Here is a 9,920-nt window from a genome sequence, read left to right as displayed (position 1 = left end):
GGTAGGAATGCTTGGCTCCTGCCCTGGGCGGAACATCTCCCCATGGGATGCTGGAATTTGATCAGCCCTGCAGGGACACTCAGTGGCCATGGACAGCAGAGATCTCCTGGAGGGAGGATTGGCTGTGGGAGAGATAAAGAAAACTGCCCCATGAACAGCAGAGAACTGCCCAGCTCTGACAGATGGGGATAGAATACCCCCCAACCACATCTTACAACCCAGAACATTCCCTCATACCTAAAAGGAAGAATTTTAGGGTTGGTCAAGCATTGATTGTCCAAGGACGCTGTGAACTCTCTGTCCTTGGAGCTATTAAAACCCTGTCCTGGACAGTCTGCTTAAGTCCTTGGTGATCTCCAGAGGTTCCTCCAACCTCAGCAATCCCATGGTTCTCTGAAAACGAGGAACGACCAGGTGGAAATACAGAAATTATGGTGTGTGTTGTGACATTTGGAAAAACACTGTTTACTTTAGCCCGACATTTATTTTTCTTTCCAGTAGATGTTACTGCTGCTCTCATAAATAATTCAGGTTTTATAAGCCGGAGTATATTATTTAAAATGGTACAAATTAATCACCTTTAGTGCATTCTGGGGCTACTGTGTTATTTTTAATGGATTTGTAAAACACTCCTTAGGTGTACGAGCAGGATTCTCTTCCATTTGCAGGCCAGCCTGGACAGGATCAATATTTCATGGATTTTTGCAGCTTATTCATATTTAGTTCTTCAAGGAAAGCTTTTTTTCCCCCTCAGTGATATGGGGACAACACAGGTCCCTGGTGTGAGAAGTAGTGAAATAAATATTTAAAGAAATATTTATAGTTTAAATTTCAGGTGTTTTCATATCCAGGTCTCCAGGGCTGTTATCACACACAACCTGTGCTGAATTTTTTTGCACAGAATAGTCCAAAATATCAACTTAAAGCCTCTCAAACACCTCCTTGTTATCCCAAAATGCAATGGAATGAAACTTCTTGGCTTTTTTCCATTTTACCAGTGCCTGTCTTTTAAATAGGAGCTGTGTTTGTGGCCAAATAATGTCACTTGTTATTTTCTTTTTTTAGCCCCCTCTTTAATGTTCGCAATCTCTCATAGAGAGAGCACAAGATAAGTCTGTTTTAATTAGCTCTGTCATGAAAAAACCTCTTTTGGGAAATAAATAAATAAATATGTGCATATTCGACTATTAAAAAGAGGGTCTGTGCACCTCAGCTTTATTTCTGTGTAATAAAATAAAAAATTCCATGTGGAAAGTCCTTCTGGATGTGCAGGAGTGACCTTTAATGGCATTAAATCATTTAATGAGCCTGTTAGGTGCACATTAGAGAGGAAAAAAGGCTTCTGGGGAGACACCTGGATTTCCATGAGTTTAAGGTAGGCAAATTGAAAGATTTCTGTTGTGCCGGAAGAGCTTCCATGAGTTAAGTGAGATTAGAATTGGTTATTCACAGAATCATGGGATGGTTCTGGTTGGAAAAACCCTCCAAGTTCAGCAAGTCCAAACATGAATCCAGGTCCCCAGGTGCCATATCCACAAAGTTTTTAACATTTCCAGGGATGGAAACTCCACCACTGCCCTGTACAGCTGTGCCAGTGCCTGACCACCCTTTCGTGGAAAAAAAAATTCCCAAATTCCACCCTGAGCCTGCCCTGGCCCAGCCTGAGGCCGTTCCCTCTGCTCCTGTCCCTGTTCCCTGGAGCACAGCCCGACCCCCCCGGCTGTCCCCTCCTGTCAGGAGTTGTGCAGAGCCACAAGGTCCCCCCTGAGCCTCCTTTTCTCCAGGCTGAGCCCCTTTCCAGCAGCCTCAGCCTCTGCTGGGGCTCCAGCCCCTTCCCAGCTCCGTTCCCTTTGCTGGACACGCTCCAGCCCCTGCAGGTCTCTCCTGGCAGGAGGGTCCCAGAGCTGCCCCAGCACTGGAGGTGCCCCAGCAGTGCCAGCTTGTCGGAACCCAGAGCATCTCTCTGGATGCCCTGGATGTCTCAAAGCCCTGGCAGGGGCTCGGAGACCCTGGCAGGAAGCCAAAGACACCTGGAAATTCGACCTTAATTCATAGAGCAAATTGCCAACCTTATATAAAGAATTACAAGCCACAAAACTTTAAGTAGCATAGTAGTAGGAATCACAGGGTGAAGGGAAAAACTTTGGAGTACTGTACAGGGGAGTTCTGTATGTTGTACAGGGGGGTTTGGAATTCTGTACATGGGGGTCAGGAATCCCAAGATGGAGGAATTTGGGCGTGCCCTGTCCTTCTTCTTTCTTCTCCCTGGCATCCATGTTCAGGATGATGTTGGCATGTGTGGATTGGTTTATAGGGAAAGTGCACTTGCCAACAAGGGCAAAAAGTATTGGAAATAGAAGGTAAATATCTAATACATAGTTTTCACTATAAAAGAGACAACCGCCCCGTGGGCGGGAGAGAGTGCCCTTGGCTGCCTTGCTGATCAGACCTCGGCTGGACAGACAGAAAAACTTTGTAGATAAGGAACAATAAACTCAACTGAAGACCGAAAAGCAAGAGTCCAGACTCCTTCTTCGAGAGCGCGGCCTGCCCAGAACCACCTTTTCCCGTGCTGGGGCAGAGACAAATCACAGCCGACCCCGGCACCAGCTCAGGGGACAGGCACTGCCCTGCTCCTGCTGCCAACCCAGGGCTGCCACAGCCCAGGTGCCTTTGACCTTTTTGACTATTCCAAAGCTAAAATTTGGATCCGTCCATGGCATTCCCTGTTTTGGGCTGCTGGTTCACACAGGGCACATTAATTTTCTTCTCCTGTTAACTTGGAGGCAAATCTACCAAAGTAAATGTTAGTACAGAAACTACAAATGATGATAAATAGACCAAAGCTCAAAATGTTTGATTTTTTTTTCATATTCTGCAATAATACCTCTTCCACCTTTCTTATCTTGAAAATAATCAAGCAGCTGATAATGATGTTGTAATGCAAATCAACAGATTTTGTTATTTTCATAGCATGAAGCATCAACAGTAAAGAAAACCACGTCCAGTTTTTATTAATAATTTTCCTCAGATGAAGGAGAACTAATAGGTTGTTGGGAATATCCATCCTGCTTTTATCCCACAAGGATTTGCCATTTTACCACTAAGTGAGGACTGAAAAAAAAGGGTTTAATTTGCTGTTGCAATCCCCCAAATCCATATTAATGATTGCTGGTACTGCGGGGATTTTTCTGCAGTAGATCCCTTCTCCTTTTCCCATATTCTCATTTTCCTCACACAAACTTTTCAAGGGTTCTTCTCTTCCAAGTTCCATCATAATGATATGAAAATAATAATATAAAAATAATGATATACAAAAAATATTTTGTAATTATAGTCCATAAAATTCTAATGCCATCATTTGAGCACTTGCACTTGTCCCATTTGCATAGTGACTTATATCTGATGAACCACCCCAAGCAACTGAGGACCTACTTCCATATAAACTTTCAAGGCACATGGAAATTGCTGTTATATTTAGGGATTGATGGGAGAGCTTCCCACTTGGGAGAAGGGAAAATTTCTTTCTTTTTAGAGTCATCTTTTGCCTTGCTGCAGTACCTGGAATGGTCGCAATTCACGTGGGACATAGAAATTGCACCATGACTGAGTCTTGGTCACCAGGGACCTGCCTTGGCCAGCCACGACCCAACTAGCCCATATTTATGGATTAAAAATCCCCTTTTGTCCAGAAAATATTTATTATGTGGAGTTATGTCAGCTGTATGTTATTGAAATGCTTTCCAAGCTGAGCTTGATCCCAAAATTTTGGGAAATCAGGCAGTTTTCAAGGAAGACAACCCCAGTCCAGCTCTGAGCCCTACCCTCCAGGCATGGAGGTTCCTGGAGTGCCAGGCAGGTCCTATCAGAGAAATGAGGTCATAGGATGTCCCAAAGCTCTGTCCTGCCCTTTTTCCTCGCTAAACTCTTGGAATAAAATGTCATTTTCCAGGTGGGCTGTGGTGGTTTAATCCCACTTGGGAACTGAGCCCAGCACAGCCGCTCTCCCACTGCCCTGCCCTGAGGTGGGGTGAGAATTGAGATGGCGAAAATAGGAAAAATCCTGGATTAAGCTAAGGACAGTTTGATGGGACAGAAAAGGAAGAAAATAATGATGATGATGATTGTAAAAAAAAATAAATCAGAAAATACAAAAGAATTTATGCTCAGCTGCTCAATGCTCACTGATGGATTTTTCAGTGCACCAGGAACACCAACAACACAAAAAGAACAACTCCTTTCCCCCAACTTTGTGATTAGTTCCCGTTAAAAGACAAGGCTCCTCCAGGCTGAATTCCACTCTCAGAGCCAGCTTTAATCAACGGTGGGGCTGCTTCCTCTCCAGGCTTTGCCTGATTGATGTGGCCTCGCTGGAGCTCGTGGAGCAAATGAAATCAGGGTCATCTGCTGGAAGAAGCAATAAAAAATCACCTCGAGGAAGGAACCAAGGCCATCAGGGATCTGCCTTTAAAATAAGGGACATGGAGCCAGATAACTCTGGCTGTCACTTGCTGGTTCCTATGACAAGGACCAGCCTGTGTGGACAAGTCTCCTGCTCCTGTGGCCCTGCTGAGCAGACAGAGTTTGGAAGAGAATTTCAGGCCTAATTTCTTTCCAGTCACTGCTGGAGTGGCCCTTGGGTGACCTGAGCACTGCAGTGTGGGGGTAAAAGAGTGTCCCTCCATCAGAGCCACCTGCAAACTTCCTGGTACCCCAGTTCCTGGCACCTCAGGAGCACCAAAACACCTGGAGGTAGCTGGAATGACCTGCAGCCCCTGGAGATGTGAAAGCAGAGCCCTGACAGGTTTAATTGGGCAGAGAAAAGCAGGAGCAGACATCCTCAACAGCTCCCAGCTGGCACTCACCTGATTGTTGGGAATAACATGGATAAATCAATGGAATTTGGGGTTCCAGCCTTATCTGGGCACTTGATATGAGATTTGTCTTACTGGGCATGCTGGTGTTTGGCCAAAGGTTGGACCTGGTGACCTGGAGGCTTTTTCCAAGCTTAATGATCCTGTGATTCTATGGAGGCTCCAGGAGATGGTCCTGAGCCAAAACTGGTGCCACCCATGTTGGAGCCATGTCCTCAAACATCCACTGGGAATCTCCCACTCAGTCCAGCAGCCAGCTCAGGATGCCCTGTCACACACAAGGAGAGGGAAGAAAGCTGCCTCCTCCTTCAGGATCAGCTGGCACAGGAATTACAATGATCATATCTGAGACATTCCAGACAGATTTTGCCCAATTCCTACTGAAAATACAATCCCAAGAGTTGCTTTACCCCAGATCCTGCTGGAGTGAGCTCCTCTGGCCTGTGGTGTGTTGTGACTGAACAAAACAGCTCTTCCTTGCTCCGACATTTTTGGGATAACAGAGGGGATGACTGATTCTCCATTTCACCTTCCCCAGAGGATTTGTTTCTGCACCCTGGGACGTGTGCTCAGCATCCTCTCTTTGAACAGCCCTGCCCTTCATCCCCTGCTCCCCAGCTTCCTCAGGAGCCAGGCTCTTTCCTCTGGATGTTCTTCCTGATGCCTTCTCTGGAGCCAAGAAGCTCTGGATGTTTGGCCATGTGGGGACAGTGGTGATGCCTCACAGATGGCCCTGAAATCCTGGCAGGCACAGAAAGAAGCGCTGGAAGCTCCAGGTTCCCAGAGGGGCTGGGAATTGTGTTTTCCATTACATAAATGCAGCAGCTTCTCCGAGAGCTCCAGCTCATTCTCCTAACAGACCTTTTCCCTGCCTGCCTGGGATCTGTGTTTCCATCACAGCCCTGCTGATGCAGGGTTGTGTTCCAGGCAATAAACTGAGCTCCTCCCTGGCCACTCCTGAACTGCTGCTGGGTTCTGTGCTCACAGAGATCAGGGGAGGAGAAGAAATAACTCCTGCTGTTTTCCCTGTGTAAAATTGTGCTGAACATGTTTCAGGGAAGGAAAGGTCCTGCAGGAGCAGGACTCTCCACATGTTCCTGCAGGAGGGAAGGGGGGGAAAATGAGCTCTGCAGCCTTTTCTCATCCCATTTGGTACCAGATGGACACACTGACACTCATTCAGGATGGCCCCAGCTTTTCAGGCCCCTTCCCACAGAACAAGGCTCTCCATACCTGGCAACGTCTGTGGGATGGCACCTTTGGCTCCCCACCTTTCCCTCAGGTGAAAGGGATTTGTTTTGCCCTCCCAAATTCCAGCACTGATTTTGCCCTTTAGTTCCTCCCCACTCAGGGTCACCTGGGCTGGGTTTTCCCTCTGCGCAGACCTCCCCACACCTCAGGGAAAACACAGTGGTCCCTCAGGAGCATCCCTGGGAGAGAAAAGGCTGAGCTGTCTCTGGGTGACTTTCCCTGCCTGACCTGGCACTGGTGGCTGTCCCAGCTGACCGCGATGAACATCCCAGGGATGAACAGCTGTAGGGACAGACTGAGCAGTGTCTGTGTCTCCTTCCATTACTGTTTGGGATTGAACTTGCCCTGGGATCAATGGTGCTGCTCAGATACATGGGCAGCAACTCCCTGGGGGATTTATTCCTCCTAATTTTTAATGCCTCTGTCTAATCACATCTCTCTGGGCTCCCTTTGCAGCGTCTGGAAGGAAAGTGACACTTCCAGGTGCTGTTCACTGACCTATTTTAAGCTTTAGGCTAGGATTAATGGCAGCTTGGGCTCTGTTGCTTATCCTGCTGAGAGCTGCAGAGGGACACATGGAGCCAGATGAATCCCACTCCCAATAATTGTGGGATGCAGGGGACATTACCCACTGACAAATAACCAGCCAGACGCTCGGGTTTGCACCATTTTTCCAGAGTTATGACTTCATATTTTCAGCAGACAGCACAGGTTACACCTGCTTCCCATTGGAGTGGGTTGTTTACAGCCATAATGGATTAAATTTTAGCTCCAAATCTGTTGGAGAAGAGCTCCATCCTGGCAGCAGGCAGGAATTATTGCTGAGCCTTCGGCTGGGCTGTGGCCATGGCTGGAATTCAGGGCCCCTCTGAGCAGCTCTGTGTGACACTGCCCAAAGCTGCTGTGGGGAACAAACCCAGAGACAACTACTCCTGAATAATGTCTGCAGGCCAGGCTCCAGGTGTAATTACTGTGGTAGATGACTAATGTGATGGCTGACTCTCACAATTAAAAGGCAGATATCCTGTATATATGTTAAGACAAGTTTTATAGATTTATAGTTATGTTTTACCCCCCTTGCGTTGTTATCAGGGCACTGCCTGGGTTTGGGACATTTGGGAGGGTCACTCGTTACTGTGGCAGCACCTGAGCTCCAATCAGGATTTATGCAGTGATCTCCACCCCTGGACAGGGAAGGAGGAGTCGATGGACAGAACTTTGGGAGGTGCTAAAGGGTTAAAAGGTGAAACCTCCACTGTGTGGATGAGCGCATGGTGGGAGAAATATTCTGCTCCCAGTGCTGTAATATTTTCTCTATTCAGTCTTCTGTTGTGTTTTTGATAAGGTTTAATAAACCTTTTACATTTTTGGGAGTATAATTTCTCACAATTACCTTCACTGGGATGTGAGCAGAGCTCTCTTTTAGGGTGAGGAAGGTAATTAGTAGGGGAAGCAGGGCATGAACTTTATGTTTCATTGTGGGGAGCCCTGATACTGGCAGGGCTGTGTTTGCTGCTCACTCTTGCTCTCACTTCCCCACAGATCACCCACAGCCTTGTTCTGCATCCACAGGAGAAGTGTGATGAGCAGGAGAGAGTTGATTTCCTGGGATTGTACTGAGCCCCTCTGCTCTGGCATCCTGTCCCCATCCTTTGTCCAGTCTGGGAGCTGATCCATGTGCTGCTCTCTGCACTGTCCCACAGGCTGGCTCCAGAAAAAACAGCCATTTTTACTTTGTTTTTTCCCTGTTCTTCCCTACTGAGAGAGCCCCCAGACACCATTAATCCCCTTTCTAGGACAGCTCTCTTCTCCTCCTCCCCCAAGGCCCAGCTCCTGTTTTCTGTGCTGTCCTTCCCTGCCTCACCTGTGACTGAGGCTCTGTCCCCTCCCATATGAGGTCCCAGATAACGAGGGGATTCTGCATTTATCCCTGCAGGACCAGGTTAGATGAGGATGTGCAGTGACTGGGAGCTGCTTCCTTTGTTTCCTGTGCATGTCTCCAAGCAGGATGCTCTGGGAGTGTCCAGAAGCTCCCTTGATGCTCCCTTGAGACATTCCTGACCCTCTGTCTCTGGTGTTCCCCTGCTCTGTCTCTGGACCTGTCACCTTCACACCTTTTCCCTGGTTTTCATCTTCCTTACAGTCACCTCCACTCTGAAATTCCCTGAATTATCCAATTGCTCCTTCATGACCTTCTTCACCCCACTGTGGTTTTCTCCACCTTTTTCACCTCTCCTGCATTCCTGTTCTGGATGGGAGGGCCCAGAACGGCCCCAGTATCCAGGCACAGGTTTGTAATGGATTTACAGTATCATGCACAGGTTCCTTGTGTCTGTCCTCTCTTGTCCTGATAATTCCATAATTTGATTTGCTTGCTTTGTGTGCTGAGCTGTTGTTTTTATGGAACTGATAAAATCTCACTGCCTCACTCTGAAATGACAATAATCCACTTGGAGCCCATCCCTGGAGATGCCTAATTAGGATTTCCCCCCTTACATTTGACTGTGGATTTATTAAAATTCAACTTCACCTTCCTTTTGCATCACATTGTGACTCCATATTTCCTTCACCTTGGTCCTCTGAGCAGCAATGCCCCAGCAGCAAACCCCTCTCTGGGCACTCTGCTCCTCTCCAGGATGTTAATTCCAGAATGGTTTGGGGTGGGAAGGGACCTTAAAGCCCATCCAGTGCCACCCCTGCCATGGGCAGGGACACCTTCCACTGTCCCAGGCTGCTCCAAGCCCCAGTGTCCAGCCTGGCCTTGGGCACTGCCAGGGATCCAGGGGCAGCCACAGCTGCTCTGGGCACCCCATGCCATGGCCTCCCAACCCTCCAGGGAACAATTCCTAATTCCCAATATCCCATCCATCCCTGCCCTCTGGCAGTGGGAGCCATTCCCTGTGTCCTATCCCTCCATCCCTTGTCCCAGGTCCCTCTCCAGCTCTTTTTAACCCCTTTAGGTACTGGAGAGTTCTCCCTGGAGCCTTCTCAGGCTGAACAATCCCAAATAGCGTTAAAAGCCACCTATTTTTTCCATTAGGTTAAAAATTACATACATTGGTTTTTAAAATATTTGTATTAATTATTTCAAGGCATTTGCTCCAAGTCTTGTCCAGTTTGGCCTTGGACACTTCCAGGATTGTGCAGCCACAGCTTCTCTGGGTGTTTATGAGAAGATGAGCCCCTGGCACAGCTCAAACTCTGGCAGAGGGGCCGAGGCAGGTCCCTGCCACCCTCCTTGTGATGGAGGATGACAGCTGTGATCCTCCTCATTTACCTCCAATCCCTTCCTTCCTTCCAGCCCCACACTCACCCCATGAGGACCTTCTTTTTCTTCCTAAAGCAGCACAATTCCCCCAAAAACCCCTTGTGAGGGCCCTCCCCGTGTTCTCCTCACCTTGGGGCAGACACAACCACTCAGAGCTCCTCTGGAGTGTGGCTGTTGGGGCTCCTTTGGTGATATTTGGCTTCCCCTGAGGTGCTCTGACTCTTTCCCTGAATTTTCTGGATTTTCAGACATGTTAGATAAAGCAGAAAGCTGGAGAACATTCCCTGATCCTCTGCTGATTTTAAAGCAGGCTTGCCCAGAGCAGCTGGTTTGTCCTTGAGCTCCCTGGGACCTTGTGTGGGAGCACTGCCTGATTTGGGGAGGTTTCCTGCCATTTTATCATTTTGTCCTCCAGCTTTCCTGCCTGGCTTCCTATTCAAACCACATCCTTGATAAATAGAGCCAGCCCAGGGGCTGATTTATTCTGAGACACCACCAGGGTCTCTTCAAGCCCTGCGTGCCCTTTG

General features: G+C 48.0%; 1 long non-coding RNA gene across 1 annotated transcript; it reads right to left on the bottom strand.

The window, feature by feature from the left end:
* Nucleotides 1-4,174: 4,174 nt before the first annotated feature.
* LOC135282792 (uncharacterized) lies at nt 4,175-9,748 on the bottom strand. Its single transcript, XR_010348840.1, has 2 exons — nt 9,523-9,748; nt 4,175-4,404 (listed from the first exon to the last, which is right to left on the bottom strand). It is a non-coding gene; the product is annotated as an uncharacterized LOC135282792 (long non-coding RNA).
* Nucleotides 9,749-9,920: the final 172 nt, after the last annotated feature.

This window comes from Passer domesticus, chromosome 17, assembly GCF_036417665.1.
Source record: "Passer domesticus isolate bPasDom1 chromosome 17, bPasDom1.hap1, whole genome shotgun sequence".
NCBI classification, from domain to species: Eukaryota; Metazoa; Chordata; class Aves; order Passeriformes; family Passeridae; genus Passer; species Passer domesticus.
Note: the sequence above shows the minus strand (reverse complement) of the source record. Positions and strands in the feature narration are given on the sequence as shown.